The following is a 7503-nucleotide window of genomic DNA, read 5'->3' as shown; positions in this document are numbered from 1 at the left end:
CAGAGCTATTTAGTAAAACACTGGATGACATAAATTTACTAAAATTGAACTGGATTTTGTTTTTGTTTTGTAAAAGTATTACAGATCAAAATACAAGTTATGAGTGAAAAGAGGAAAAATAAAAACAAAATTATTATATTAGACCTCAGAAGAAAATTGAGTGTTTCTGATGGAGAAAGCAATGGAAGTTTATAGAAGCATAGAATACCCAAAGTTGGAAAAGACCTCCAAGACCATCTAGTCCAACTGTCCATCTACCACCAGTGTTTCCTCAATAAACCCTTTACAACTATTTCTTGAACACCTCCAGGAAAGGTGACTCCTCTACCTCCCTGGGCAGTCCCATTCCAGCAGTCTTTCAGAGAATAAATTTTTCTTAATATCCAACCTGAATCCCCTGGTGCAACTCCAGGCCCTTTCCACTAGTCCTATCACAAATTATACAGGAGAGGAGGCCAACATCCACCTCGCCATGACCTCTTTTCAGGCAGTTGTAGAGAGTACTAATATCTCCCCTGAGCCTCCTCCACACTGAACAATCCCAATTCCCTCAGCAGCTCCTCACAAGGCCTGTGCTCCAGACTTCTCACCAGGTTTGTTGCCCTTCTCTGGACACACTCCACAGCCTTGATGTCTTTCCTGCAGTGAGAAGCCCAAAACTGAACACAGTACTCCAGGTGCCACCTCACCAGTGCTGAGTACAGAAGGTCGATTCCCTCTCTGATCCTGCTGGCAACACTATTTATGATACAAGCCAGGATACTGTTGGCCTTCTTGGCCACCTGAGCACACTGCTGGATCATGTCTAACTGAGCATTTATCAACATACCCAGATCCATTTCTTCCGCACAGTCTTCCAGCCACTCTGTCCCAAGCCTAGAGCATTGCCTGGGGTTTTTGTGGCCAAAATGCAAGATCTGGCATTTGATCTTGTTGAATTTCATCCCATTGACCTCAGCCCAGTGATCCAGCCTGTCCAGATCCCTCTGTAGGGCCTTCCTATCCCCAGGCAGATCAACACATCCTCCCAACTTGGTGTCATCTGCAAACTTACTGAGGGTACTCTCGATCCCTTTGTCCAGGTCATCAATAAAGATATGGAACAGGACAGGCCCCAGTACTGACTCCTGGGAAAACCACTCGTGACTGGTTTCCAGCTGGATTTAACTCCGTTCACCACCACTCTCTGGGTCTGACCTGCTAGCCAGTTCCTTACCCAGCAAAGAGTGTACCTGTCCAAGCCACGGACTGCCAGCTTCCCCATGAGAATATTGTGGGATACAGTGTCAAGTGCTTTGCTAAAGTCTAGATAGATTGTGATAACAGCCTTTTCCTCATCCACTGGAAGGGTCACTTGCTCATAGAAGGAGATTAGGTTGGTCAAGCAGGACCTGCCTTTCATGAAGCCATGCTGGCTGGACCTGATTTCCCAGTTGTCCTGCACATACTGTGTGGTCTCACTCAAGATGATCTATTCCATAACAATCTTTGGAAACGAGGTCGAGTTGATATGCCTTTAGTTCCCTGAATCCTCCTTACAATATTAGAGATAAGTTAATGTAGAAAAAAAGAAATGATGAGTATTAGATATTAGTTTCTCTCTCATTATGTGCTTTTGTTGATCAAAAATTTGTTTGCAGATAGAAGCTGTTAAAAAGTATCAGTAATGTGATAATAAAAAAATGAATTTCTCAGATACAAAGGGTGGCTAAGGTCCAAAAATCAAATTGAAAATTAAATTATATGGAGTAGTAATAAACCAAGGTGATTGCCAGTATATTCAGATGAGATAGCACATAAGAGAAAAGTATCCAGAAAGATAAAGACAATAATACCTAGAAAACACTTCTAAAAATTTCTCTATTTTTACTGGCTACAGAGAATAAAAAAACATCTTTTAAGAAAATTATCACATTTTCTGGCATGAAGATGAAATAATTGCTAGTTGACGAAGACCTTGCCTTAAGAATTATTTAAAATCCTACTGCATAGAGAAAAAGTCTACATATGTTCCTCTCATCCACAATGCTAAAAAAGGATTATTTTTGACTGTAATTTCTGTGAAGATGTTTCTAATTACCAAATGTTTAATGTTTTGATTATATTCTTTTCTAGCAGCACTCAATGCAGATGCAAAGGGAGAATAGGTGATCTTCTCTGCAGAGCTCAAATGAGATTTGACAGACCTAGTAAGGGCATGGCTGCTATAGATTGAAGCCATGTGACTGGGACAGACTGCTTCCTGGCATGGAAAACAGATCTGAAGACACTGGAGCTATGCCACCTTACTGCAACTACAACTTGTAATTTCAGATGGCAATAGGACTCTTCTCCTTTGCCTTACAGCACATGCATCACCAGTGCAATACCACATTAATGCTGGAGTTACAACTAAAGTGGAGGCTAGATCTGGAAAATGAGGGACAAGAAAAGCTATATCACCCCCTGCTGCTGTAAATCTGCTACCATGATCAGGTGAGCTTAAGACATCTACAAAGATGCTAAGTACCTGAGCTCCATGTGTAGTCAGCGGAGATCATGGTAACATTCAGCAGCATATCTGCTTAGACTCTGTTGGTAGCATTGAGGCTCCACTTTATGGGTTGTAGTATGTAACAGAATGTAAAACAAAAGGCTGGCAGGCACGGCACAGACGTTTTGGAGAGTTACACCCTTCTGAAAAAGAAGAAGGGTCAGGAGGAACATTGCACATGGATTTATATGTCAGGTTGGAGGAAAACAAATCATTTCCTATGTAAGGAAGATGTAAATGCCTAGTGCACCTGTAGAAAACTGTGTACGGATGTTTAAATGCAGGCATCTTAATTTTGAGCTGAATCTTACCCTAGATACTTAGATTAGAGCAATCACTCAGCTATGAATAGCAAGAATTGGGTGAGATGAATTTGGGCCTTAGAGACTAAGAGTACGATTTTGCTCTGAAGTGTCTTTACTCTAAACCCATTGTCTTAATCCAAATGCAATGTCTCATTCGTCACATTAGTCAGTGTTTTATTTAATATGTGTCAGATTCTGTGCCTATTTCATTTATTCTGGACATGCTGATTATTCATATGTTGAACTAGCATTTGCAGTCTTTCTAGGATAATGTAGAGTGATTCTACTCTAGGCAATGTACAACAATTTGTCTTCTCTTGCTGACATTAACAGCTGTTGTCTTTCACAGCTTTGGCTTTGCATTTGTGACTAGTCAAACTGCATTTTCTTTTTTCTTTTCTCTTCTCTTCTCTTCTCTTCTCTTCTCTTCTCTTCTCTTCTCTTCTCTTCTCTTCTCTTCTCTTCTCTTCTCTTCTCTTCTCTTCTTTTCTTTTTTTTCAGAGTGTCTCTGTACTGTAAAGCTATTATTTATTATGCTTGCACCTATGAGAAGGTTTTCTAGCCAATAAAGATCCACTCTCAGTAAATTGCTGGATGTAATGTATGCAGACGAAGTATTCAAGATAGATAAGGTGGATATGGCAATTGAATTTTCATCCCAAATGTAAAAAAATACTTTTTGAGCAGAAAACTCTATCATTTTGCTAGGTCTGTATGGCTATGCTGTTCTGTTTATATTCGTGGGAAACATGTTGTTTTTATCCAAAAAGATTCCAAAGTGTATTTGTACTGAGTTGAGAGGAAACTGCTTACTGAACTTCTAATTCAATTTTAATGACTGTATTAGATAAGGTCTAATTTCTTTGCCAAGTAAAATATACATTTAAATGTAACTCTCTGTGTTTGATATCTTGAGGACTTGAGGTGAACCTTTTAATTGTTTGTATAAATACCAATAAAAGATTCTGACATAGCTACAGATTCCCCTTTATTGGAATTCAGTGGGTGTCAGTGAGTTCTGAAACCAAACTTCAGGACTTATACTTACAGATATGTAAAACAAAACAAGAAATTCAGAGCCCAATCATTAGTTCTGGTGACTGCTAACAAGAAGTAAACAGAAAACGCATGATAAGAGGAGGTACAATATGAAAAAAATTACAACGCTAAAAAAACTGAAATATTTGTAAAATGCTCATGAAGCTTTAATAGTGAAGGCAAAAGCTACCTGAAAAGTTGTTGTAGGTTTTGCTCCTGTCCAACTTTTCCTTTCAACTACACAGGGAAAAACTGTGACAAAGCTGTTTGTCTGAGACTATTTGAGCTATGGATGCAATCAATTCCTTAGCTGTTTGCAGGTTATTGCAATGTGTTTCAAGATACAAAGGACAGACCTGGGTGTGTTTCTTTTGCCTAATTAAAAATTTGTTGAAACTTTAAATTTATTAGGATCATGTGTACTCATGCTTATATTGAGTCCAGCATAGAGATGTGCCAAGAGAGTAGTGTCCATTTGGGAATTTTGAGGGTTCAGTATCAGCTTGAGCAGGTGTTCTTGCTTATAGTGTTTGCTTGACATTGCCTGTTGTATTACACAGGCTATGGTATTGTCCATGACTCATTTCCTTTTTCCTCACCATAACACTATACACTATAGCACTGTGTGCCCTATACACTATAACACTGTGTGCCCAGGTTCCAGATCATGGAGTCTGTCCTACAGGATCTTAGTGGCTTTTAAAGTACATCCTCTTCAACATTACTCATACATGACAGAGAACTGTTTATAGTCTTCGACCCTTTCTTATTTTAGACCCTGCTTATAGGAGGGACATGGAGAACAACTAGCAAGGAAATAAGGCTACAAAGAAGGAGTTCGTGGTTTTTCTGTTTTTTTCTAATTTTTGGGACAAAAAAAATTTTGACTGATGGTACAGCATGGAGGAGCATAATTCTAATGTGATCTCCTAAAGTTGTTGAAAGCTTTTTTCATCCTTTTTATTCACATTGTTCCACCAAAACATTGGCATTATGGAGGCAACTGAAAAGAGATAGATCATGGCATTACCAGCCAGTGCGTGATACCCTGAATTTGTCTAAGAGAGATGTTTAAAAAAGCTAACAGCATTCAGGAAAAGGACCTTATGTCCTACATGGCTGAATCTGAAGTTGGCTGTCCCAACCAAACTATGGAAAAGTTTCTTTCATATGGCCACTTTGCAAGCTCCACTTTGGAGAAGAGTGATTAAAATCTGGAAAAATGTTGCTAAGTGATGGGAAGTGCACAGCTTGACTGCTTAACTGTAAACTTACAGCCCAATTTTCCCCTGCCCACCTCCCCTGAATCTTGAGATCCTCTGAAGTGGAAGAAAAGAACTTTGTCAATTTTTCCTCATTGCAAGAATAGGCAGTTATGTGACACAGGAATTGGGAGGAGTGAACTGAAAGCCTCTGCTAAAAATATACGTTTGTCCAGTGTTTGATAAAAACACTGGAAGAAGCTTTCTAGAGAGGTGGTTAACACCCCATACCAGTCAGTGCTCAAGAGGAATTTAGATAACACCCTCAATGATACACATTGACTTTTGGTTAGCTCTGAAAAGTTCAGGTAATTGAACTACATGATCTTTGGAGGTATTCTCTCCTCTCCTCTCCTCTCCTCTCCTCTCCTCTCCTCTCCTCTCCTCTCCTCTCCTCTCCTCTCCTCTCCTCTCCTCTCCTCTCCTCTCCTCTCCTCTCCTCTCCTCTCCTCTCCTCTCCTCTCCTCTCCTCTCCTCTCCTCTCCTCTCCTCTCCTCTCCTCTCCTCTCCTCTCCTCTCCTCTCCTCTCCTCTCCTCTCCCTCTTCTTCTCCTTAGTGAATAGATTGTTTTGTTTTAATGACAAAGCACTTGGATTATATATTCAGACATTTCATTCTTTATAACTCCTATGCTGTGTTCTAGAAGTGAAACTATTATAGTGAATCTCATGAAGAGGTTATGCAATTGAGAATTCAGCAATGCAAAAAACACTCTAACTGTAATATAACTGTTTTTAAATCCTGGCTATGACCCAGAAAATCACAACTTGGGAATGGAATGGAAAAACTGCATTCTTCATGACTGAAAGTGAGAAAAATTATTAAGGTTAAGTCAAGGTCACTTTGATAATTCAGAAGAGAAAATTCTACTTTAGCTTAAAACCAATTAATAATTTTTTGAAAGTCAATAATATTAGGTTTTGTCAATAGATCGTGTGTTTTTTGTTGTGTGCTTTTTTGTTTTTTTTCTTCCTTTTAAAATTAATTTAACGGTCTGTAAATATAGTAGTTTTGTACTTAGTTATTTATTATTCTCTTTATAAAAAGGTGATCCCCGTGTAGTGTATATAGCAATGGCTTAAGCACTGCTAATACACAATCCATAGAGGGAAATTTAGGTTCCATTATGCAGTCAATAATTCATAAACCTCGAATTTAAAATCTATGTCTTCCAAAGGAAGGATATTACTTTAAAATAAGTATCAGAAAATGCAATATGATTGGTAGTATCCTAATGAATATTTATGAGATAATCTGAAAAGGGGTCACTTTAACATGATTTAATAAGCAACAAATATAGAGTAAAATAAGTATTGACCATTAGGTCTGAATCTACATTAAATGGATCAGATTTTCTCTTAGAGTAGAACAATCTATGAATTCATTTGAATGAATAAAGTTGTATTTGTGTTTAAGCAGACTAAGTAAGAGGAAAATTAGTACTTGATATTAAAGGTAGTACAGTTTCAGTAGTACAAATACTTTGGATAGATGGCAGAAAATCCATAGTGATAGCTGAAAATGAGGTAGTGATGAGAGGAGAAGTTGGTTATCAGCACAGAAAATCATTAAAATATTGGGTAAATAAGTTCTCTTAGAATTTACACACTTGAGAATGTCAATCATAGAAGAACAGATTTTAAGAAAGTGTTAAAAAACCCTTCCAGTCCAACACTGGCTGAAATGATAGCACAAAGCTACGATTATTTGTTTCTGGAATAAGGTACATTTAATGTTAAAGTAACTTCTGAGAAAAAGATATCATTGTAACGCAGAGGAAGAGCCCTCAGCTTGAAGGATGATTAGATTCACCTCACTCAGATGAGTTGCTCACAAACTTCTAAGTATGAATAAAAGCCTAATAAGTATATAATTAGCTGTGCTTTTTAATTGCCTTCCAGAGGGGACTGGACATTAGTCATTCTTTTGATTAAGCAGTATCACTCCTACCTTGGAAAACAGCTGCTTTACTGAGGGTGTCCATGAGGGTGTGCTGAGGTTGTGCTGCAGTGACCTGCAGGGGACAGAGAGCAGCAGCCAGAGAGCTTGTATCCTCGGGACAGCAGATGGCATTTCCTGCTGTGTTACCTTTCTCTCAATTAACCTGCTCCTTCTTGCAAGGTTTTGTTCTGCTTTTCAATTTTGAAGTCTAGCCATGGAGCTCTCAAGGCTAAGTCTGCGCGTCTTAGGTGTAATCCATGCATTAGAAAGAAAGCCAGGTGACAGCTGCAATTCAGGTCTCTTTGCTTTCTGAAAGTAGGACTAAAGGAGTTACTATTTTTTTTCTTCCATGAAATCTTTGAAAAAATGAGACTGTTTTGTCCTTCTGAACTTGTCCTTTGAAGCTGAGGGCTGCAGACTTTCA

At 38.6% G+C, this 7503-nt stretch overlaps 1 long non-coding RNA gene across 1 annotated transcript in view; it reads left to right on the top strand.

Annotated features, from left to right (window-relative positions):
- The first annotated feature begins 1792 nt into the window (after positions 1–1792).
- LOC121110355 overlaps positions 1793–7503 on the top strand; it is a 7228-nt gene continuing 1517 nt past the window's right edge. The window contains exon 1 of the long non-coding RNA XR_005858699.1: positions 1793–2475. This is a non-coding gene — a long non-coding RNA (uncharacterized LOC121110355). The remainder of the gene's footprint in view (positions 2476–7503) is intronic.

This window comes from Gallus gallus, chromosome 3 (genome assembly GCF_016699485.2).
Source record: "Gallus gallus isolate bGalGal1 chromosome 3, bGalGal1.mat.broiler.GRCg7b, whole genome shotgun sequence".
Classification (NCBI taxonomy): Eukaryota; Metazoa; Chordata; class Aves; order Galliformes; family Phasianidae; genus Gallus; species Gallus gallus.
This window is presented reverse-complemented; position numbering and strand designations above follow the sequence as displayed.